The 24867-nt window shown below is 44.9% G+C and overlaps 1 protein-coding gene across 1 annotated transcript in view; it reads left to right on the plus strand.

The window, feature by feature from the left end:
- The first annotated feature begins 3 nt into the window (after positions 1–3).
- Positions 4–24867, plus strand: part of LOC146177474 (uncharacterized) — a 34255-nt gene continuing 9391 nt past the window's right edge. The window contains exon 1 of the mRNA XM_084580463.1: positions 4–190. The gene's annotated coding sequence lies outside the window, so the exon portion shown is untranslated. The remainder of the gene's footprint in view (positions 191–24867) is intronic.

Consider the following 24867-nt stretch of genomic DNA (forward strand, 5'->3'; position numbering starts at 1 on the left):
GCGGCGAGCTCGGGGGAAGAGAGCTCTTGCGAGGCGCCTCACGTGACCGAAGAGCGTGGCGGAGCGTCGGTTGCTAGGCGCCCCACTCCCTCTGCGAGTGCTTTTCTCGGCGCAGCGACGTTGCAATCTGTGGCGCGGTCATTTAACTGTGCGGCCTCGGAGGCGCTGGACAACAGCAAGCGCTATTTAAGTGAGTATTTTGGCTTTTCATTTCTGCTTTTTTAAGACAACATGAGTGCAAAGAATGATATAATACGGTGACCTCATCTTTGCGTTGATTGACGACTCCAGGCAAATAATGAGCACCAGAAAGCAGCCAGCTTATCCTAACGTTATAGGTAATCAAAACAGCAATGCCTTGCCCCTCCATTCACAGTCAGACCTCTATTTAACGCTCCGTAGATCATGCACTAAGGCAACTTCGGTGTTTCCTTCGAGGAGAGTTTACCGAGAAATCCCATTTACTAAGGTTTTCTGGGAAGGTGTAAGTGGCGCATAAAATTTGGCCTGAAGTCTGCATGCTGTTACATGCAGAACGCCTGTGCCGTCCCGGCGAGCTTTCTGAAGGATCTTCAAAAACAAACTATATCTTCACGCGAAGCAATACGTGTTACGTGTGCATCACGAACGAAGCAACCGGTATTAGGGGCCAGAAACCGCGGTCAGAAACCGCGGCTGCTGGGCTCGCGCGGCCAATTGCATCTGTGGCCTAAGTGTTTGCCTCCCTATTTCAGGCTTCAACAATTTCTGTTTAGCACACTGGGCGCAACTGTCAATTAGTGATGCGTGCACGCCACGAATTATGTTTATTTTGTCATTTTTGTTTATGATACTTTAACAGTTTATTCCCCTCTGTTCCGAACTGTTCCTGTTACACCTCCGTCTTTCTCCTCGCAGGAAAAAACAAATCGGTTCAGCTGGAATTTAAATTAAACTATATTCAGAATGAAATATTTATAACCAATTCAAAGCTTCCCTGCTAATGAGCGGAAAATTGGAACACGAGTTTGGAAGGAAACCCATGTAATCGACCCTATTATGTTCACGACCTCAACAGGGTGTCTTCGTCAGTTTCCACGGCGACTCCAATCGCGATCGACAGCTATTGATGTCTCTGAGCTCTTCACTACACCGGCTACCTTGTATGCCCTATTTGCTCGTGTACTGAAAGTGCTGAAATAAAGAACGCGTCCCGTAGTCCTGAAGTGACAAATAATCCCCTTTCGTTCGCCCTGTAGCATTCTGCTGCTTGCATCAAATGCTAGAAGGCACCTTATTTTGAACGCCTAAAAACTCACTCTATACTATAAACCACCACATAACGAATTGTAAGACTGCTCTACCTAACACTGCGGTAAGAACCAAATGCTATGCTAGAAGCCCGATGTCCAACTCAAGCCATCAGCTGGCCACAAAGGCGTTCTCTATTGGAACAAGGTTTGTAGCAACGTGTTACTGTTGCACATTACGCCCTGTGTTTGTGTTGTTGCCAGAGATAACTGCTTCCGCTTTCTTTAGGAAGATACGTCAACCGCTAAGTGAGCTATTCGTTTGTGCCGGCTAGGCTGTCGAGCCCAGAAACCGTGCTAAAGAATCCGCTTCGAGATAATATGTGAGCAGTTTTGGATTAAGTATTTATTTCCTCATCCTACATTTGTACAGCTACATATTTGGGCGAAGGTCACTTGTGCTGTTTTTACACTGCGATGCTTTTCTTAATATTTTCCTCCATATAGTATTGTATACCTGAATTTTTGAAATTTTTTTGGAATGAAATGCGCATCCGTTATGCAAGGTCCGGTAATATATTTTTGCTTCCCATTATTTCCGAAAAAAAAAAAAAAAAAAAAAAGGTCCACCTCGCCTTCGGCGACTCCCCTCCTTTGAAACCTATCAAAATTTATTTCCGCTTCGTACAATTTTATTTTGCTTCAATATATAGGGAGCCGTATTAGCTTTATTTACACTGAAAATAGAGAAAGAAGTGTAGAGCCTTCCTTATTTCAACCCTTCTTTTCCCAGCTAGCACAGTTTTCACCGCCATGTATGAGTAGACTAGGGAAGTTATACCCGTATCACCCTGGCATTTTTAAGCCTGACTGAACGCGATTCGGTCCAGGATTTCAGGCACGGCTGAAGCATTCAATGCTGCACAGGAATTTTCAATGATCGCTGCGATTCCCCCCCCCCCCCCCCCTTCTTCCGTATAGTGGCATGGTCCTATAGCCGGTGCACATTGTAATTCATCAAAGCTGCTGCTTTTTTCCTTTGCCTGCATACACAGAGACGATGCGATGGCGGTACGGCAAGGTGCCGAGATTATTTTGCAATAATATTTCTTGGTATAAGCAGGCAGAGTGCATATAAATCAACTTATCGAATAGCATTTTTGTATGCATTTCGTTAATTTCTTCTCCTTTCTTTTTAAACTCAGAAATGTTAATACCCGCTTTGGATTGCACTTGAAAGGTTCATGAAAAACAGCGAGAAAACGAAGACGAGACCACACAACACAGGCGCCTGTGTTGTGTGGTCTCATCTTCGCTTTCGCACCGTTTTTCGTTCACATCTATTATGCACCAACTAGCCCGCCAATATGCTCTGCTTGAAAGGCATCAAGCGCACTTCAAAATCGCAACTGAGCCGAGCCAGATCAGGCTCCATTGCGCTTGAAATTGGCCCTATTGATCGGCGCTGAGTTAACCTAATGTGAACCGGAAGTGCAGTGTGACAGGGTATTCGATATGATTCAGAAATGGCCCCAAATATCCCTGATAAGTCACTGCAGGCGTCATAGCAATGTCTGCATGTTATTTCTTTTTTATAGCCAGTGATTTGGTTTTATTTAGAGGAACCTTTAATACATTTACGTGTCGCGCCTTCCTATTGCTAAGTAAATGTAAGATATTATCTATTACTGATTTAATCAAAATACTCAGTTAAGTTTCGAAGCCGCTGTCCAAGCTGTCACCCGCCGTGCTGGTCCAGAGAGGCGACGGTCAGTTCAACTGCTGGCCTTCGAAAGGGTTCCCCTCTCACCCGCTGTGCTCGGATGCGTTGAATGGCGGTCCGTTGAGGTGTGCCTGCCGGGTACCTTGGAGAACTACTCGGAGTCGAACGAGGTTACAGCATGCGTATTGCAACTCGTCTCTTTTCCTCCGTAATCCACCCTGACACCTCATTAAATAGCCTCGTTAAACAAAGACCACAACGCTAAGCCAATAGGAACGAAGTAAACTCCCTGGGCAGGGCCAATACTCCCAATAGGCTCCAGCATAGTTCCACCTCACACCTATAGTGCTGTACACACAAATTAACGCGTGTACATTCCATAGTGTTCGAATCCGCGGCCGTCGTCACGTGCGCCCGTACCAGACAGACTGAGTCTCATGAGTCATGGGAATGAGCTTCGTGGCATCCGCTGTTCCTTCACACAAGAGTCTAGCACACACACTCACACACCGCAAATGATCTCCGAACCTGCGGTGGGGAATACTGGCACTGCTGCTCGCCTTCACCGACGCGCGGGCATCCAGACTCGTCTTGCGTGGGCGACTTGACGTCGGCACCAGCCAGGCATTCCGCGATCCAAGGCCATGGGAAACGGACAAAACGGCACGCACCGCTCGCCGGCTCTCAAGTAAACACAACACCGCAGCTGCGCTCTCGACGAGCAGGCGCCGGTCCAGAAGCCGCCGGTGTGGTACGTCGCGTTGATGAGCGTAACATACTCGATTGGCATTTTAGCCTTTAAATTTCACAACATGAAGTTGCCTTTCGCTTTACTCGCCCATATTCAACTTCCCCACCTCTATAATACACGGTTTGCATTAGTGAATAATTGCTTGTTACCTTGTCTAGAAACTAACTACGGCAAAGAGACCTCTAATTTTTGTGCAACCTCAATCTGGTATACGTTTCCATTATATGCCAAACAGTCTGGTTCTATACCCATATTACAAAATAATTTGCGTTCTTTTCTTCTTCCCTGTACATAGTTTCAAGTTGTTTAGTGCCAAACTGCTTCGGCCATTGTTCAGTGTGAATAGTTTTTATTGCTTTGTCATGCTGTGACTACTGTTTTCTTTTTCTTTCATTGATTGTTTTTCGTAGTACTAACAAGGGCTCCCACTTACAGTCTTTGGGACCCCTTTCTGAATTCTGAAATGCACTCTAATGTATCTACATCAGGAGTCAAAAGCCTTCTAAACAAAGGCTGCTAAGGTAGAAATGGTTAATAACAGAACACGAACGATAGCTGCACAAGGCAGATAGCTAGCGTTCCTAAGAGATAAACTTTTTCTTTCTTTTCAATGTGCCATACGTGAGGCGACCTATCAATCAATGCTTCTCTGCTGCGCACGAGACTTAGCATTTTGATAGTTGTATATGATCCAAGATTTTACGCGGGATGCTAGCGATAGTTATAGGCTAGCAGCTAAATGCTGAATGTTTATTACTACTAGTACACGGGAAGAGGAGAGCTGCCCGTACAGACATAAGCAGAAAGAGAGGAAGATCCAGGCAGGCGCATCTACACAACACACTGCCATATTCGAGTGTGTTGCGAGCGGAGGGGTACTATATAGGGCCGAGAATGAGTGTTCCTGTATAGGGCCGGGAATTTCCAATGGACCAATCGTTTGTGTTGCCTGGGGAGTGGCTTCGGCAGGGTGTTGCCTCCGCGCTCAGGCACGTCGGCCTAGTATGTGTAGCCTATTAATGCTCGTGTTACAGGCACGTACAAATGAATTTCGGATGTTAGCAGAAGGAGACAAGTAATGTGCGGCGTTGCTGTCCTCGCACAGGCAGGAGATGCATTTGATTTCGAAAAGGCGCAACCCAAATTGTTGGACATAGCCTCTGATACGGAATTCCTGAAAACATGAACAGAAATATATTCCCGTCCCGGCGCCCGCGAGCGTCCGAGTTCTCTCCTGCCAACGATTCTCCTCTCCATTCGTGCCCTCTCCATACACGGGTTTTCTATCCTGAATGCATGGAAAGGGAGCATACGGGCTTTGTCAATTTTGACTTCCGCAGCTTAGGTAATATATATATATATATATATATATATATATATATATATATATATATATATATATATATAATATACGCGTGTTTCAGTTATGACTCGTCCTAGCCTCGACACACCAACTATGGCGGCGGTACGTGTTGCCGGTACATGCTGCATGTATAAGCCGCCTCCTGTTTCCTGAGCCAGAAAGTACAGCGTTGGCACTTTCCCGGGGTGGCGGCAGGAATGAGCTAAAAGCTAAAAATAAAGAATTTTTGAACACCACGGCCCTAAAGGATTATTTTCAGCTCTCTACGTAAGCAGTGTAGCCACCGCTGTAGAAGCAAAGTGCTACCCATATGTGCCGCAAACTGAAGCATAGAAAGAACATGCGAATATTGATAAATGCGTCAACATCAGGCTATGTGTCTCGCCAGACGTTACCTGAACTCAACAAAGAGTATAGGGTGCATTATAGCGTTCAGAAATTTGCCCGTTGTACGACTCACCATTTGATTCAGGAAATAAATAGAGTTTACGCTACATCGACAGGAAGATGTCACACAAACCACTATTACATGGACCATAACTGCTTCATGGCTACGTATCATTCAAGAAAACAGGGGCCCTAGCAAAATCGATGAATGAAGATTTGAAGCTTTGCAGTTGGTACCGATATAATTCTATGGGGCATATGAAAACCCTTATCGAGACACTAGATGAACACAAAGATAGTAACGGGAAGGTAATGCAACAAATACTTGAACGGCGTAACCTCTTTATTATATAGTTTCCCTGTATGGGAAGGACAAATCGGATGACTATTCTGAAGCAGGCAGACTGCCAGTGCATATTACATAATATTGCAGTGAAACTGTAGCAAGTTCGCAAAAATGGAAGTGGACGAGAAGAGCACAGTTTTTAAGTTATCACAAATGTATTAGTCTCCAGATGAAGCATCTGGCGAAAATATAAATGCTGGAGACACTAATAGAAAACGGCAAATGAAATTCAGGCAAGCAGCGCTAATAGCAACCGGCGTTGAGGAAGAAATGCTGAAGCACCCTATTAAAAATATTATATTCAGAAAGATTTGTCTGTGTGAAAGTGAAACGAGTAAGAGTGGCAAGCCACTGGAAAGAGGCAGCTACGCAGCTGATGAGACAGTAAAATCAAGGAGCAGTCGAAAACGTAGAGGTGGTGTCAAGGGACAACAGAGAGGCTAAAAATGCACACCTTTCTCAAGACGAAATAGACAAAGAGAGTTACCTTATCCAGAAAAAAAATCTTGAAGTGCAGATACCGGTCGAACATAAAACACGGCAGCACTCGTACGGGCGGCTGAGATGCGCGATAAAACTGAAGTGGGAACCATATCACCACTCCGCGTATGAGCTGATTTTATCCGCTGAAATACTTACAGGGTGAAGACGCGGTGTAATAGCTTAAATAAGTTGCAGTTGAGTTATTTGGAAGCAACGATCAGGGTATTTACTTAATGACCATGCAGCACAAGATAACTTAACGGGAAGGAATTTCGAATTGGACAGTCTTAACAGGAAAAAAAGCATATCATCATATTGCAAATTTGGGCATCTTGAAGGATAACCAAATTAATAAAAGTAGTCAAGTGAACTCGGCCCTGTAAGTTTTTTGCTGATAGCGCTAGAAATAGTCATATACCGAGTAAATAAACAAATTCCGAATAGCAGTCGACAGAGCGAATTGAATATTCTTTATGAAAGAAAAGGACAAAACTCATGCTATCGATGCACAATGCTCATTATAGTGTGCGCGATGGTGAATACACGCAATTACAAACACACATACATTGTGCTTCATTTAGCGGATTTGGTGTGACATTTTTATGCTCAGCTGAGTGAAAGAAATTTAGCACTAGTTTGTTATTTTTTGCGTGTGTAGTGAGCGGTTTTTGGGTCGCAAGCAAATAAGAGCATGAGCTCATACCATCAGATTGCTCCTTCTACCGAAGCGTTGTTGTTATAGGTTTAAAATGAAGGTGGGGGTGACAAGACACTCGCTCCACGCACGTGTGCATACAAGTCAGTCACATTTTATCTCACTGGAAAGGCAAAATAAACGGCAAACACTACTTAAATCGACTGTACTCAACTTTTACGCCTCCGACACCTCGAATACGAGACCGTCCAAGCAAATCGGAGATGTCGCTGCGCTGCAGAGGGAGGGGAGGGAGTATGCAGGAAGCGTTTCGTTAGAGCGACCTTGACCTTGAAAAAAAAATGCAGCAGTACGCGTCCGGCGGTAGCCAGATGAGAGAGTCGGTGAGTCGATGCATCGGCGTGCGCTGGAACCCGCGCAACAAGCACGCATGCGCGGACCGGTGAAACAAACAGAAAAGCGCAAAAAGACTCCGTAGAACGGGAAACCGGCAGAGAGAACGAAATCATGCTAGCGAAGGATGGCCTCGAGACGTCACTCTCTCCCTCAGCGCTTTCTTCTTTTTTCTCTCGCGACAGCCCCTACAGTTCTCCGTACGCGACGCTTCGCATTCCCTTGCCACAAGAGTGCGAACCGGCGGAGCATCGCTGCGGCGTCCCTGGGCGCATGGTATTGCAGACTCTTGCGTTACCGGAGGCAACGACAGCAACTTCCTTGTTCCTGTTGTGTATCACGTGGTTTTGTACGCCCATTTTGCATACGGTATGAGTCATTCAGGACGGTCTTCTTCTGATATCATCGTGCCAAGCATTAATGGACGCCATTTATATCCCAACAGAACGACGAGCTGAAGCCGGCACACGCAGCACGATCTCGATTTGTCTTGAAGGCGCGATACTCGAACACCGCAGCTGCTCGCCGTGAAGCTTCCGGCTAGCGAAGGGGTATCGGGCTACACGATTGCGCAGCTGAGCGCTAACACAAAAGCACCTGCGCGGCGCCGTTACTAGGAAGGTGAGTTGATCACCGTCGTTCTCGATGACATGCTTATGCTAGCCATTCTTATGCTTTTATAGGCTTCATTTCCTGCTCTGCGTTCTTTGCCGTCCTTTTTCTCCCGGAATGAGAGTGTGGTCCTCCCACTCGTCTTTGGCGTCCATGAACCATTACTTTCATCTGCTGGACGTGACTGAGGGAACGGACAACAAACATTGCTGATGGTTCTTTTAGAACGTCGAACCAAACAAAATACGAATAAAACTAAAGGGACAGCATTCAGACGGGCCCACACTTGGGCAGTCGATTTACCTTCTTTACGACAAATAAGAAAATTGTACTGGTGGAACATTTTAACAATAATCATAATCAAGAAAAACGGTGTGCACAATTGCGACATTATTGAGGAAGATAAAATTTTTCAGGTCACAATTCGTCAACAAATAGTGGATTATGGTCAAGCGGCTTGCCAGACGACGCGTATTTGTATATTGCACATGCATTGCCACCGCGACGTCATGGAGTCGGCGTACAAGAGAGCAGCGGGCAGGGCGGTATATCAGACGCGTGACCTCCCAGAATAGAATGTTTGCGCGGGCCGCCGCCTACCCTTGCGCGGCAACTCGCGAGTGGCCTTGGAGTCGAACCAATTATGCGCTGGCGGCTGCAGGTGTTTTAGCAGCGCGCGATAGAGGTCTAACTTGACGCCGTGTAATCAACGGCTCTAGCAGTACAAATTTGTTTTTCTTCATTTTGATTTCTTCGTTCTCATTGTTCGCCGAGTTGAGTTATAGATTCTATTAATGGAGATGGCCCGATGTGCAAAGTTGCCACTGCAAATAATAACGGTAGCGAAAAGAACAGGAAACGAATCACTTGATTATCCCCCCATACGAGTTCGTTTTTGAAAGCCTGTCTGTGTGTAAGAGGGGTTCATTTCGTGCTTGAAGGCAACTCACCGCGGTACTACGCACAGTCAGACAACGGAGGCTCCGCGCTGACGAGGCCCGTTACATTCCGAATAATCTGAAACATTCGTCTACTTCTGTCCTCGCGTCCGTCCCTCTCCAAGCTGTGCGCGCTAATCTGCATACAGCAACATCAACACACCTGGCAGCTTGTCACATCGGCAGTTCCGTGGGTGTTTCTCATGTCTACGTGTAGGTTTTCTGCATTCACTAAGTCAACGGTTGTCAACGGCTCCGAGAAAATCACCTTGTGTGTTACAGACAGCGAAAGGCAAGTTGTGTGCATTGCTCTAGTGGGCAAATGCACACAAATGCAGATTTACAGGGGCGCCAGTCTGTTTGTTTTGTAAATACAGCAGTTCGTGCTTCTCTCTGTGCATTTGTGATGGGCCTTAATGATGTGTGCTTCGTGGAATACATTCATTTTACTTAGTTTTCAGCTTCAATTTTACTATCTCTCCCCTTCTAGCTAGGCTACTGTGAATTCTGATATTGCAATGCCTCCTCTTGTGTTCAATCCTATACTTTCACCCCCTCCCCCTCTCCTTTTGCATTTCAAGAGCGCACCTCTTCTTCTGGGTTTATTGGCCGGTTGCCGTTGGTGGCTAACTTGCTGTAAATTGACTCTTTTATGATCCTGTTTAGCAATGAAAATTTCAGTTTGGCTCCCTGGCTACTTTCTGGCTTCTTCGAGCGTTTTGTTCTGGCCCAGTTACTAGTCATTTCTTTATTAATGGTAGATGCAATAGCAAGCAAATAAAGACACAAAAAGACAATCCACCACTTCCTAGCTTTTGCTAGGAGTAAAGCTAGAAAGTAGTAAAACTAGAAGACATTCCTTGGTAGACGATGTGCGCACGTCGTCTTTACCAGCGATGATAGTGTCTATACGGGTAGAATCTTGACATCGCGCAGAGTGGCGTCATACGTTGGATCCCTACTCGACGCTGGCGCGGCGAGTCATCTGTTGAACAGTGGGGAGAACGCGACGCATATATTAGAGAGTAATACCATAGCACGATTCGTAGACCGCAACCATCATCTGGTTCCGTGCGGTGGCGTTGGGCCTCCTTGCTGCGCTTAGTGTAGTCGCTTTCAGGACGCCAGGTGACAGCGTATGATGAATCACCTAATCAGAACGCTTGCACTGGCGGCATGCCTTGCCCTGAAGCAACCTTCCGAATCTTCAACGCAGCTACTGGCTGAAATTGAAGAGATAGTGAGGAAACAAACTAAATCGGGAAGGGTTTCCAGAAATCTATCCAGGTTAACTGCAGAGACAATTCGTCACTTTTCACTGCTCCGAATTAGATGTAAAGTGCAGTGAGAACAGTTAACCATGCGTATCGTAAATTACTACACAAATAGTGATGCCCATTCACTAGATTTTTCACAGAAAACGATGAGGTTTCAACGATGAAGCGAAAACACAAGAAAAATCTAGCTTTTTAAGGCGAAAGCCTTTATTGCCTCATCGTTGTCGTCAGCAAGTGTCACGCTTTTGCGATGGCTCTGATTGGTCGAGACGGGATGGCGTCATGGAGGTCTCGACCAATCACAAAGCACCACCACAGTATGCGCGAATACGTGCTTTATATGGCCATATGCCAATCAATGATCGGTTACTAATCGACTACTGAATAATTAATCAACCATTAATTACTAATTACTATACGATTACTAATTACTACATCTTGTTTACTTAATAATAACCAATTCGTGACCGTTGTGTTATTAACTTATTTATTATAATTAATGCCGCGCACGCGATAATATCAACCACACAACAGTAAACGTAGAACTGCGAATATACAAGGAGGGCGATCTCGTCGCTGTTAAGCAAAATTCACTGAATAAGTGCGCTCGCAGAATGTGAAAGAATGGTCGCTCGCTTTACTCGTAGTAGCATTCATCGCTGCTTGGGCGACAGTCGCGTAGCAGAATGCAGCACTCAGGCTTTCGCATTTCATCACTTTAGTCGCCAAAGTGTCCTCAATTTTTTTTAGATTATTCGCCTGTATATCCAGCTATTCTAAATATCGTAAATTTCTATGTTCACTGCATGCTTTTGCCTGTACTTACCAAGATACTTTGTTGGGCGAGTTGGTACTTATTCATTATTAATATAAACAGCGCGAACACGAAGACAAGGGACAAGAAACAAGAAAGCCACAGTACATGCGCTGACTCACAACTAAGCCTAAGCCGTTTACTCCAAGGCCCAGAAAAAACAAACATGAAGAAAACGAAACAGTCACGTGAAACAACCCCTGGGTTCACCTGCTACATAAAAAATTACTTTAAAAAATCACTTAAAAAAGACACCTCTTTGCTTGAAAGAGCAAGAGACGTCTTGCTGACACACTTATTGTCCGTTGAAATAAAATACGATTCCACTATCTCTCTCGTTATCTTCTCTTTGTGGCGATATAAAATCTTAACACTGTCAAACTTAGGAGTGCACTTATTCTTCTCCTTCTTCATTATTTCACATGACTGGCAATGGGGTACCAGAAACGTTTTGTCCTTTCCAATTTCCAAGTTGTTACAGTGTTCCTGTAGTCTCTTATTAATACACCGTCCGGTTATATAGGACAAACCAGACGGTGTATAAATAAGAGACTACAGGAACACTGTAACAACTTGGAAATTGGAAAGGACAAAACGTTTCTGGTACCCCATTGCCAGTCATGTGAAATAATGAAGAAGGAGAAGAATAAGTGCACTCCTAAGTTTGACAGTGTTAAGATTTTATATCGCCACAAAGAGAAGATAACGAGAGAGATAGTGGAATCGTATTTTATTTCAACGGACAATAAGTGTGTCAGCAAGACGTCTCTTGCTCTTTCAAGCAAAGAGGTGTCTTTTTTAAGTGATTTTTTAAAGTAATTTTTTATGTAGCAGGTGAACCCAGGGGTTGTTTCACGTGACTGTTTCGTTTTCTTCATGTTTGTTTTTTCTGGGCCTTGGAGTAAACGGCTTAGGCTTAGTTGTGAGTCAGCGCATGTACTGTGGCTTTCTTGTTTCTTGTCCCTTGTCTTCGTGTTCGCGCTGTTTATATTAATAATGAATTTGCCTGTACTGTAACATTTCACCACCTTGCATTCATGCATGGTTTTACATCAGTGTGTAATAGATATAGTTGCATTCCCTTTGTTTTTGTAATCCCCCATGTGCATTCTTTTGCTTTCTATACATTCCTGAAGGCGTCAATATATTGCCGTTTGAAATGTTTATTGGTTCTCTTTCAACAGCCGCAGACATGCGGTCTTTACATTGTGAATCTAGCGCGCGAATCACTTCTGTATTCTTTATTTATTCATGCTTCTTGGCGCGAGACTCGGCTTTGTCATTTCCTTTGTTGCGGCAGATGATTTGAGATGTATTTAGAAGGGTTCCAGCCACGCGCTTGTATTTCTACAATATTGCCCATTATGCTAGCCACAGTCCGTGGTTTTATCTAGATGTTTCTACGCTGCTTTTAAATTGAGCGCTGACGAGTGAAAAGGGTATTACGTATTTGTTCAACGACCGCTGAGCAAAATTGTTGCTATCGCCGCCGCCGAATTGTTTTGCGGGTGCAAGTCAGCCCAGTAAAGTGTCGATTCCCGTGAAAACCGTCTCCGCATTTGTTGCCAACGGCATTGTCACCACCACGTGACAATAACAACATGCACATGTCTTTTCCTCAATTATTGATAATACGTCTCGCTTATATAAATAGGCAAACAAAAACTACTGGCGCACTTGTCTCCTCATTTGCTATGAATGCGTAAACATTGTGCTACTGTTACGTTTCTGTTGTTGTTTTTTTTTGTAGCCTTGTTAGAGGCGAGTTAGCTTAGCTAGCGCTCGGTTTTACATTTCTGGTGTGGTTTTGCATTCGAGTTTAAATTCCACTCGTGGAAGCCTTTTAAACTATATATAACTTGACGATATAGCTTAAAGTTCAGTTGTTAATCACTGCGAGCTAAGTAAAGGTTATAACTAATACCTGCAATCAGCTGCGTGCAGTTGCACTTCACGAAAGCTATCTAACGATATATGGCTTGATACTGTAGCATAATGTACAAATTTAGTCATACTTAAATAATTAACGCTAATTAAGACGACCAATTATAGTCGGCATGAGCTATCAGACGATATTTGATATTTCAGCGTTAAGGTAAACTTTAATCACACTTAACTAAGAAAAATTACTGAAGATCTGCAATTAGTGTAGTACTATTATACTAGTAGCTCGACATAATTAGGCTATCCATCTTATTTCATTCTGTAGCGTGAAGATGGATCTTTAGTCGGAGTTTCTTAGTACCGTTAATAAATTTAGACCTACATTTAGTTCAGGGTCATTGTCCTCAAAATAAGCTATCAAACATATCTGAATCATGTATCAGAAAGTTCAATATAACATATGATTAATTAATCGATCAAAGCTGAGAGACCGAATTAGTCCAGTGCAATGGTACTCAACATAAGCTATCCACCGATGTAACACTTGTGGCTATCATACTCGAATAAGCGACGCAGCCATTGTGGATACATTCTACACACATTGTGTACACGGCATGAAAAATTTTATTTATTTATTTATGTATTTATATTTATTTATTTAAAAGCCCAAGTGGATAACGGTGATAACATAAAACCAGCACAATGCACAATCTTGACACATATTGGTTAGCAAATGAACTTAATAACCATAAGTACAAATGGCAGTGCTGAGCACTGCAATCGATAACGGCTACATACATTGGATTCAGGGAATAATGCATACAGCAGTAGTGAAATACATATTGTGGGGAATTTAGATAACCGAGGTGGGCTGAAAGCTTTGTTTGCAATTGAGATAAAGCTGCTTCACTAACCATATCACAATGCAGTGAGTTACAGTCTTCTACAGATAATAGTAAGGGTCAGGTTTGATACTTTTTGCGTTCGTGCGAACATGGTTTACATTTTCTAGGCAGGATCAGTCCGGGATGACATATGATGGGCAGTAGCAATGCGATGATATGCAAATGGAGATACCAAAGAACGGGAAATGATAGAACTTGCGTCGATTGATAAGTCCTGACTTGGAATACTGAAAGTTTGATTTAGTTATGAATGACACAATTTTATACGGTGGGTGTAACAAAAGGATCAACCTGGCAGATTTATTTTGGACAGACGCAAAACGATTAACTAAGGAAACACTGCTTGGATTCAATATTAAACAGGTATAGCCTAAACTGGCCGTATAAGAGTAGTATACGCGGGGAGCTTTGACTCGCATTTGTCAATCGCAGTTGGCAAGCTATAAACGATGAATAATGGTGAGGTTTATATGGACGTTGAGGCTTTATTGAACTGAAAAAAGAATAGTCTTAAGTACTTGAAACAGTCTTTTCTTTGTAACTAAATTGGCACTATTCGTGTACATAATAGAAAGTGTAGTACTGAGCTTAAAAAATGTGATTTCTTTATAATAATTTCCATCTAGCACATGACACCACTCATCTAGACTCATTAGATCGGTATGATAAACTTCGTCAAGATTGGGTAACTTTCTCCCTATGGAATAATCCGTGGAGAGTTGTACCTTAGAGATATAATAAATGCTATGTCATTACTGTATATGAAAATAGCAGATGCCCTAAAACTGTTCCCTGTGGAACTCCGGAATGACGCGTAACTCTTAACGAATATTCGAATTTTGACGCGCTCACTTAGAATTCTTCGATCCATTCGACCGCGAATTCCCGTCAGGGCGGCGGCCGTCTCCTCTTGAACTCCGGTTGACGCATCTTTACTGCCGCCTTGGATTTCATCACGCCGCATGGATCGCCTAACCCGAAGTTCTCCGCCTGCTTGGACCTTGTGCGCTTCTTGAGATCATTTGCATTTCTGCGCCCGCCGAGCGTTGTGCTGCGCAGGTGTGATGCTTATTCGTTGTGATGTAATGACATTTTTTTCTGAGAGCAGTTCGTTCGCAGCATAAGTGCCAGACAGTGCGACTCTGTGCGAGCGAAGGAACGTCAAAACTGCGGCGTTGTCAACGTCAGCGGACGTTTGAAGTACGAGAGTAAATGTGCGTGGACAACATGTTCATTGTTACCTAGTTATGTCAATATAACTATTGTCCTTTTCTATATTTTAATTGTTTGTAGAATGTTCTCTTTTCTGTTTTCTTTCTTTTTTTTTTTTTTTGCTAACCATCGGATGATATCAGGGTGCAGCTGGAGGTTCTTAACGTTTTTCATTAATCTTTTATGGCGAGCGCGATCAAAAGCTTTTGCGAAGTCTATAAATGTGGTGTCAGTGTATATTAACTCGTGTACCAATTCATGAAGACCTGTTACGAGCTCGAATAATTGCGTTTGGCAAGACTTCGTTTGCCTAAAACCATGCTGGTTGTCAATAAGCAGGTTGATGTCGTTTAGATGAGTCATGGGCGAGTAAAACATATGTTCACGCAGTTCGCAGCAAGCTGAGGTTATAATGTTAGGGTGCATAACTTTGTGCAGACGGCTCTCTCCATATTTATTGATCATGAAGCAGTGCGTAACGAAAACACGTCGGAAGAAGGGACAGGCGCTGAACTTACAGCAAAGCTTTATTCATGAGCGCGTCAGAATAAATATAGCACGACAACATAAGAAACACAAAAAAGGGCGGATACGATACGGGCCCCCAGGTGTCACGCTCATCAACGCGACCTACCACACCATCGATGTCTGGGGGCGCCCTCTCATCGACAGTGCAGCCGCGGTGTTGTGTTTACTCGAGAGCCGACGCATGCCTTTCTGTTCGTTTCCCACGGACCCTGGATCGCGGAATGACTGACTGGTGCGGATCTCGAATCACCGACCGTAACGCGTAACGCGTGCGCGCGTGCGTGCGTGCGTGCGGGTGTGTGTGTGTGGGCGGGGGGGATGCCACGAAGCTCATTCCCACGAGACTCGGGCTGTCTGGCGCGGGCGCACGTGACGCCGGCCGCGGATTCGAGCACTATGGAATGCGCACGCGTGAATTTGAGTACAGCACTACCGGTGTGAGGAGGAACTATGCTGGAGCAGTTACGCCCTAGAAATAGGCCATAAATCGTCCCGGAGAGTCCGCGCATTCGAAGAGCGCCGCTGGAGAGCCGTATGTGATTTCTCGAGAATACGACAGCGGGCCCAGGCGTGTTGAGGGGGGACATCAGGACAAAGGAGCAGGGATCTTTATCTTCCTGACTTGGAAAGGCGCGACTTCTACAAGTAATTTGAAGTCAAGTGCTTGTGTCGGCAACCGAAACGGGCGTCCTTTGATCTCCGACACCCCTCTTCTGAACAATGGACCACAGCGGCGGGGCGAACCAGGAGCTGCGGCACGCCGTCGTGTTGTTACCCAGCAGAGGGGGATGGCTCCCTTAGCCGTTCTTAAGAAAGCGACTGCTAACTCAAAGTTGCTGCTTGTGTCAATACGTGATCATTAAGACATACTGGCTTAGAGCAGGGTGTAGTTCTTTCAGGCTCCAGTTTGGCGGCGGGGAGAGGGGTACCCTATCGCCTGGCTGGCGTCGTTGCTGCAAGACTACGTATTGCGACTTCACTGCTGAAGATTGCTTCCTTAACTGATCTTAAGGAGGCGGCCGTGAATTCAAAGGAGCTGCTGCATGTGCTGCTCGATGGCCATCAGGACCACGCATTGTGATGCTGAAGAGGAGTGTACCATCGCCTGATCGGCGCCATTTAAGATGGCTGAAACCAACTGGGATATCGCTGTTGTGCAGTGGTATACAGTTGTTCCCTGCACAAGTGCGAGGGGGTATGTGTGTGTGTGAGTGTTTGTGCGTGAGGTGCTGGTGGAACAGTTGGGCGGAGCCAAAGAAGCCATGGGCGGAGCCATAAGAAGCGGCTCAGCGCTCATTGGACATTTGGGAAGCTGCGGGTTCCACAGTTGTACTGCAAAGTGATTTAAGCAGCTTACGAGGGCTGCTTCAGTGTGAATCACCTGTGCTACCAGTTCATTAAGAGCTACCTCGCTCCCTTTGACGTGCTTGCACGTTTGCATTGTTGTAAATATGTAAAATAAATCTTCAGTTCACTCTTCTCCTAATCAACTCCTGCCGTCGTCTGCCTTCCTCAACGCCTTGCGGTGAAGTCTTATAGGCCCCGGTCATCCGATCATATCAGAGCCTATTGGCCCGGCCCAGGGATTTAACTTCGTTCCTATTAGCTTAGTGTTGTGGTCTTTGCTTAATGGGGCTATTTAATGAGGTGTCAGGCGGATTTTGAAGGAAAAGAGACGAGTTGTAATAAACATGCTGTAACGTCGTTCGACTGTGTGTAGTTCTCCAACCTCAACGGACCGCTGGTCAACGCATCCGAGCACGGTGGGTGAGAGAATCCTTTCGAAGGCCATTAACTCAACAGACCGTCGCCTCACTGGAGGAGCACGGCGGGTGACAGCTCAGACAGCGGCTTCGAAACGTAACTCCAGGCATCCTTAATCACAGGTTACCTTGGCACATCAAGGAATTGCCGCTAGCCCTCCACTATGTTATCTCTTTCTCTCTTTCACTCCCACCTTCCTCCCTTCCTTAACGACGCAGTTCAGCTGTCCGTGGAGAAACCTAGTAGATACTGCGCCTTTTATCGTGACAGCGCTAAGGGCCCCGTGGCGCAGAAAAGCCGCTGTTGGCGTTGTGGTTGTAACGCAAAAATCCGAAGTAAAGAAACAATAAAAGTTCTACCAAAACCCGTTGGGTCGAACACGGTTCCTTCGCAGAGCGAGGCAAGCACGTTACCACTGCGCCACACAATCGCATTCCTTTTCTGCGGATAAAGGTGGACCTAATGTATGCATTGTCTTATGACTGCCACCTAATGTTTAGGTGCGACATTAGAAAGAAACTAATTACGCAAGTAATAGTGGAGCGAGTAGCGAAGGACGCTTCCGAAATGCGTTGCTTACCTCCATGCGGTGCTCACTGGAAAGCTCCTTCGTTCGAACGGCACTGCCTCAACAGATGGTGTGAGTCGCCGCCCGGTTCAACACCCATCCATCTCCAAAGCATTAAGGACAGCGGAGACGAAACACACTGCAGACGTTAAGCGGGAAGGAATAACTAAACAGAGGTTATCTGATTGGTGGTTAAAATCTATTATGGAGCGAAATTTCACCCTTTGATAAATGGAAAACATACAAAATACAGTACTTGACGCGGCTAGGTGGCGTAAGCCGCCGTCATCCATCCACTCGTCGTATGTATGCAAACGAAGTAGCCGGATGTGCTTCTGGAACATCCTAGAACGTAGCCTGCTTGAGCCAACTCTGGTCTGCAGTATTTTGAAGTAAATAAATAAAATTCCTAAAGGCGAAGGTTACGCGTCCTCGATTTTTTCTTTCCCGTAAACGAATTTGAAACGTCGCTGACGCTTGCTGTACTGCGTCTGCTTCTGTATGCTGTGCAGGGCGGCCTTTCAGGAAGAGCCAATGAAAGCCGCAGCGCAGATGCCTAGATCGGACGCCCGGTGAGGTCAGCTTCATGTATGCGCCAATTGAAATCTTGGTATCCCACAAAATCACGCAAAGTGTGACACTACTTGCGGACGCACGCACGGATGGATATTCATGAGCCGATAAACGTTTTCGCCTTAATATCTGGAAAGCGGGCATTCGCGTATCGTGCGCCATCTTTTGCTGCCGCACCGGGATGTCAGTCAAGAGCCTGTTCTGACCGCCGCGCCTACTGCACCCAAAGGGCGCGGCACTTTCAAGTGCAAGTCCGGTTCCTATCTGATAACGGCAAGCCCAGGCGCCGCGGGATTTGTTCAGTCGAATGTTTGCAGACTCCCTAGAGTGCTTCAAAAAATAAACGTATAAATAAAATCCATGACCTCGCACTCTGACGTCACAAAAGTCAGGTCTCATACCGCCTTCGCTTGTGATATTGGTCGCAGCTAAGCTTTGTGTGCCGATTCATGCTAGAGTTACTATTTAGGCTTATAGTTACTCTACGCAACTACTATAAAGTAGAGTAGAATCACTAAGTAGAGTTGAGTCGCTATATAGCAAAGTAGAGTGACTCCATCCATTCCTTAGCTCTCTTCTGCATTTTCTGCGAAATCAGTGTGCGTCCATAGCTTAGTACTTCTAAAACAATATTCTTGTGTTATTTAAGGTACGCATGTGCTTATCTAAATTTGCAGACATTGTACAAGGCTTTGCAGCATAGGACAATGGAGGAATCCTATTTCTATCCACAGACGGCGCGGAAAAGCTTCTGAGGCTAGGGTGCCTCGGTGCAGGTTAAGTTTTCCATTCTCTACAGGCATCGTGGCGTCGACAAAATTGACTTTCAATTGCGAACACTGACAAGTAAATGTAATGCTGCTGTGATGCTTATTAAGATGGAAGGCGAACGAATGGAGTGATTCTGATCCGCGCCGTCATATCATGAGGATAGTGTGAGCGCTGTATGGCGCTTCATCTTTCACACCGGTGCACGTGCTGCTTGCTCTTCATCCTTCTCTGCTTTCGCCCTTTTCATAATTTCTAAAGCTTTCCCAACCTCGTCATTCGTCACTGGCGGAAAATCTAACTGCTTTTCCCTACTGCCTACCTCATTATTCTCCGGACTACTTCGGCTATATATAGATCACCATAGAACTCCTCGGCTACTTTGACTATCCTGTCCATATTCTTGATGATCTTGTCCGCCTTTTCCCTTAACCCGTACACCTAATTTTTGCCTATGCCAATTTTCTCTTCACCGCTTTAACGCTTCCCCCGTTCTTTAAGCACGCTCACGTTTCCCCATGGTATACTTCCTTATGTCGGCCTCCTTGCGCTTATTGATTAGCTTTAATATCTCGGCCAGTTCTATCTGGTCTGTTGGATTGGAAGCTTTCATACTCTGGCGTTTCTCAATCAAGTATTTTGTGTCCTTAGACAGCTTACAGGTATCCTCTTCTAACAATTCTACCGCCTACTTCTACCGTGCACTCAGTAATGATACCTCATTGCTTCTACGCTGAGGTCATCATCCTGAGTTATCGCTGTATATCTATTCTGTAGCGAGGCCCTGAATTCTTCTACCCTCCCTCTCGCTGTTAATTCTTTGATGGGCTTCGTTTTTACTAATATATTCCGCTCTCCCTTCACATCTAGACTAATTCGAGACCTCACCACCCTGTGGTCAATGCCTCGCACCTTTCCGAGAACCTCTACATCCTGCTTAATGGGGGTTAGAACACATATAAAGCCAATTTCATTTTAGTCTCCCCGTTAAGGCTTTTCCATGTCCACTTCAGCTTCTTCCGTTCGCTGAAGAAGGTATTCATGATTCTTAAGTTATTGCGCTCTGCAAACTCAAGTAGTAACTCCCCCCTGCTATTCCTAAAACCAATGCCATACTCACCTACTGCCTGGTCTCCTGCCTGCCTTTTCCCGACCCTGGCATTGAAATCGCCCAATAGTACAGTATACTGCCTCTTTACTTTTCGCATTGCCAATTCTACATTTTTGTAGAAGCTTTCGACTGTCTGGTCATTATGACTACAAGCAGGCCCGTAGCACTTTACAACCGGTAATTTATACCGCGTGTTAAGCTCAATTACAATCCCTGTCACCCTCTCATTAATGCTATAGAATTTCTCTATATTACCAGCTACACCCTTATTGACAAGGAACCCTACCTCTAATACTCGTCTCTCCGGTAAACCTGTGTTACACAATACATGTCTGGCCTTCAGTATAGTATATGCCTCATCTGGCCTCCTAACCTCACTAAGCCCTATCACATCGCATATCATACCCTCTAATTCATCTAGCAGTACTGTTCAACTAGCCCCACTAGCTAGTTTTCTAGCGTTCAATGTGGACAGGGTAAGTTTCCAATGGCGGCATGTCAGGAGGCAGAGATTCTTAGCATCCTTTGCTGCGTTGCAGGTCTGACCTCCGCCGTGGTCAGTTGCTTCGCAGCTGCTCGGGACTGAGGGCCGGAGGTTTGTTAAAGTATTCTTAGAAGGTTGTGGCCAAATACTCCACCAAATTCCATCCATTCATTTTAAACCAGCCAAAAGGCGAGACAGAGGAAAGAACAGATCAAGACAAGGCTGGACTAAAAACGTAATATTTATTGAAGGAAAGAAGACTACGAAGATTCGTTCTGAAATGCGCGCGCACAACCTAACCGGTGAAACAGCAGGAAAAGGAGAATAAAATTCAGAGTCATGGCCTAACTATCGATTTTTCTATCTGTTAGAAAAATCTATAATTAGGCCATGACTCTGAATTTTCTTCTTTACCAGTTACCAACTCGCCCAGTCGTGAACCTTGTCCAATTCCATCGCCATGCGGATTTGTTTTTTTTTAAGTCGATATTTATTGCCTCAGGGCATCAGTAGGTTAAGAGATGAAGGATGAATAATTGATTAAATGAAAGGAAAAAGGTTGGCTGATTTTATGAAGTCCAGAAGTGAGCGACGATGAGGTCCCTGCGTCCAAGTGACGTATGAGGGAGGATTGGTTGCTGAAAGGCCAGCTATTCTCAGGTGCCGGATTCGTGTTGGCTTGAGTGCTGGGCAGTCCCACAGCAAGTGGTGGATGTCGGCCTCGACATCTTCGTTGTTACAGATCGGGCATCCTGGGTGAGGATATAAGTGTTGGAAGTGTGACCACGTCCTAGTTACTGCTGGTGCAAGGGCAACACCGACCCGGATCCTCCTAAGCGTAACCTCCTCTGCACGGGTGAGACCGCGGGGAAGGGATATCGCACACGGAGGAATTGCACGTGTGCGGCGCCAGAGGTGATCCATTCTTGACAAAAGGAGGGTAGCGTCGTCCACTTCGAGGAGCCGTGGGATTGATGCGTCTTGGTTCACGAGGCGGGTTGCAAAATCAGCTTGACTTTGGGAAGGCAGCAGATCCCGTGGGACCCACTCAATGCGTATTGATTGGGGGATGCGCGCCGGGTTTGATTGTGGGATGCGGGATTCGAACCTCGGGTATCTGTGTTGGTTATCAACGCTCAAATATTTGACTGTACGCCCGGGCCGTTTGATTTTGCGTCTACAGGAATGTACCTTCGATGTCACAGGGTCGCAAACTTCAACACGCCGATATCCTCTTGGCCTTTGGCCGCTCCCAGATTCATCGGATAGCGCTCTGCGCCTTCCTGCGTGCACTCTCAGCTACCAAATGTCGTTAGGGGCACATTTCGCATACATCACTGCACCTTCTGCCACTGCTACAGATCGCCAGGCCATTGTGTCACACCAGCGAGCAGATCCATACTGCTGTTGTCTAAACGACCTTCTTACCGGTACTTCTCACCCTCCTACCGCTAAGATACGTCGGCAACTTTAACAGTTCAGACTTTACAGCAGAGCGCTCTCCTGTTACACCGTTTCATTTATTGCTCTGAAGGCACCCGTTGGGTCCTAGTGGTCCCACGAGCGCTTCGCACCCATATTCTGGCGTCCCTCTACGATGATGCTACGGCTGGTCTCTTATGCTTTCACAGACACCTACCACTGCGTGAAAAGTCGTTCTTTCTTGTAGATACCCATCGTCATCGCTTAAGGTGGTTCGCTTCGGTGCACGACTCTGGATTCAGGTCTCAATAAACCTGGTTCGCCTAGCCCGTCCTTACAATACATTAATATAGCGAACGCGTATGAATGGTTTTTTCTGAAAACGAATATAGTATTTTAGATTCTAGAACACTCATAAATAAATCTCGTACGTCGGCACAAATGGATTGCCCATGCTGGTTCCGAATATTTCCAGATAAGATAAATTAAGCTCGATATGATATAAAGTTAGGACTAGTTCAAAGAGCGATAAACTTCTGACTCATGCGGGCGGGGTTGTTGATTAATACTTGAGAGAGGGCGTCGATACCTTAAGCGGTAGGAATATTCGTGTGTACCGTGACATCAAGTGTGACAAGTATACAGTCACCTGAAAGGGTGGTTGTGTTATTATTGAGCTTTATTATTCGAAGATTAATTTCAAACAAAGTTATCAAAACAATCGTGGTCTGTTCTGCACAAACGAAGTAAGCTGGGTCGGGAGGTCTGCTAAGGGGTGTTAATTTAGGAATATTAACAGGTTTTTTGTAGGAGTATTATTGTTAAAAACAATTGGCCCTCCCGGTATGTTTGTGGGAAACAATGCTTCTACGAAAACCTTGTGAATTTTGGGGCTGTGCGTAAAATCGACCTGTTTTTTGTTTGATAGCTTGATAAATTTGTAATCAATCTCGGTAATTAGTTCTCTGTCTAATAGAATTTTACCCAGACTGGCTTCAGTGAACTGTTATATCGGATCGGTATCTAACCTTTAAATACGGCAAGAGCACCCTGGGTACTTAAATCAAGAGACCATTTAAGGTCATACTAATTCTTGACAATAGGGACATCTTTTTCGAGTCTTCCCTGCATCATTTACAATGAAGGACTAAAATTCTTCAGCAGCGTAAATGGGTTGCTTTTTTTTTTTCTGCGGGAAATCTTCCACATAATGGCGTTTCCAGCCCTTTTATAAGCGCTCACTAAGCTTTGCGACAAGCAATAAAACGCAATCGGAATTCTTAAACCTCCTGATGTGCTTACTAACGGCACAGATATTGCATGTTGGGCCAGAGAAAATAGGGCTTATTATGACACTAACAGAAAAGCTAGCAAAGAACGGTTTGACAGAATATCATTAAATTAGAAATGGCTACGGCTATCGGCAATTACACATAAGCTCTATGTCCTGATTTATACAAGAAATTAAGTTAATCTGATTATTTCGCACACACCCTGCCTCCAAAATAATAGATGCGCGGTAACGTATTTATCGCATTTGTAAGCCGATTTTTGCACATTGCCACTAATTAAATAGGGATGGCCTTTTATAAAAAGTCGCACACCACAAATTCCCGACGAGGGAGAGGGCGCTGCCATTTTAAGAGTAGATACACGGCGCAAAGTGAACAGGACGGAACAAAGAAATAAACAAGGCGCTACTTACTGTTTTGTGATTAGCGCAAGCTGAAGTCCGTTTCAGCACGCCCACACCTGCCGACACGCACTTGACACTTTCACCTCCCGGGCTGTACTGAGCGTTCCTTCTCACCGAAACAAAGCGCCGACCTCTTAAGTACAGGTGCGCACTTTGGTCCCTAGCTTAAAACCTTCCTTATGCGTATACGTAGGTGCACGTTGCCCACGTGCACCTACGTGCACCTAACGACGTCCTTGGAGATGGAGGCGGCAGACTCCTTCTGGAGGCACTCACGCAGTGTCAGAAAGCTGCCTGCCACAGCGACTCGGACACCTTGTCCAGTAGACGTGCATACAGCCTTTGTTAAAATTATAGAGCCCACGGGGTCTAATAAAGAAAAATATAAAGATCTTATTTTTGTTTTCTAAACTCGCATTTTTTGTTCTTCAAATATTATCTCAAATTGTATTGTAATATTACAGCTCTTTTATTCTGTCAGTTCTAATAATAATAATAATAATAATAATAATAATAATAATAATAACATTAATACTTTATTTCACCAACAACGAGTGAATGCAAATAATTTGCCTGCCAGAGCCCCCTAGGGCTTGAGCGGCGTAGCTTGACAGGCAGCGGAAACATGCACATATAATTTATGCATGATTAAATATTTACACAAAGAAAAAGAATAACATGTGTATCATTACTTTGAGAATCAAAACAAAGAGATGCGCAAATTGTACAAAATATACATTCCGGAAGGAATACTTTTCTTGTACTAGTTCGCGCAAGTAGATCACAGATCGTATTACAACGTGCGAATGGATCATAAAACGTATCTTCCATCCTATCAAAACGGTTGTAATATGTCAAATCGTGCTGTAAATGCATTTATTTGCATTCGTATCGCTGTATGACACATAAATCGCCAAGGCGTTATGTGTAGAACTTGTAAATTTGTAAACTTGTAAACGAACCCTAGTACGTGAGCCATTA

The sequence above is a fragment of the Amblyomma maculatum genome, chromosome 10 (assembly GCF_055883805.1).
Source record: "Amblyomma maculatum isolate TAMU_Amacu chromosome 10, ASM5588380v1, whole genome shotgun sequence".
NCBI lineage: Eukaryota > Metazoa > Arthropoda > Arachnida > Ixodida > Ixodidae > Amblyomma > Amblyomma maculatum.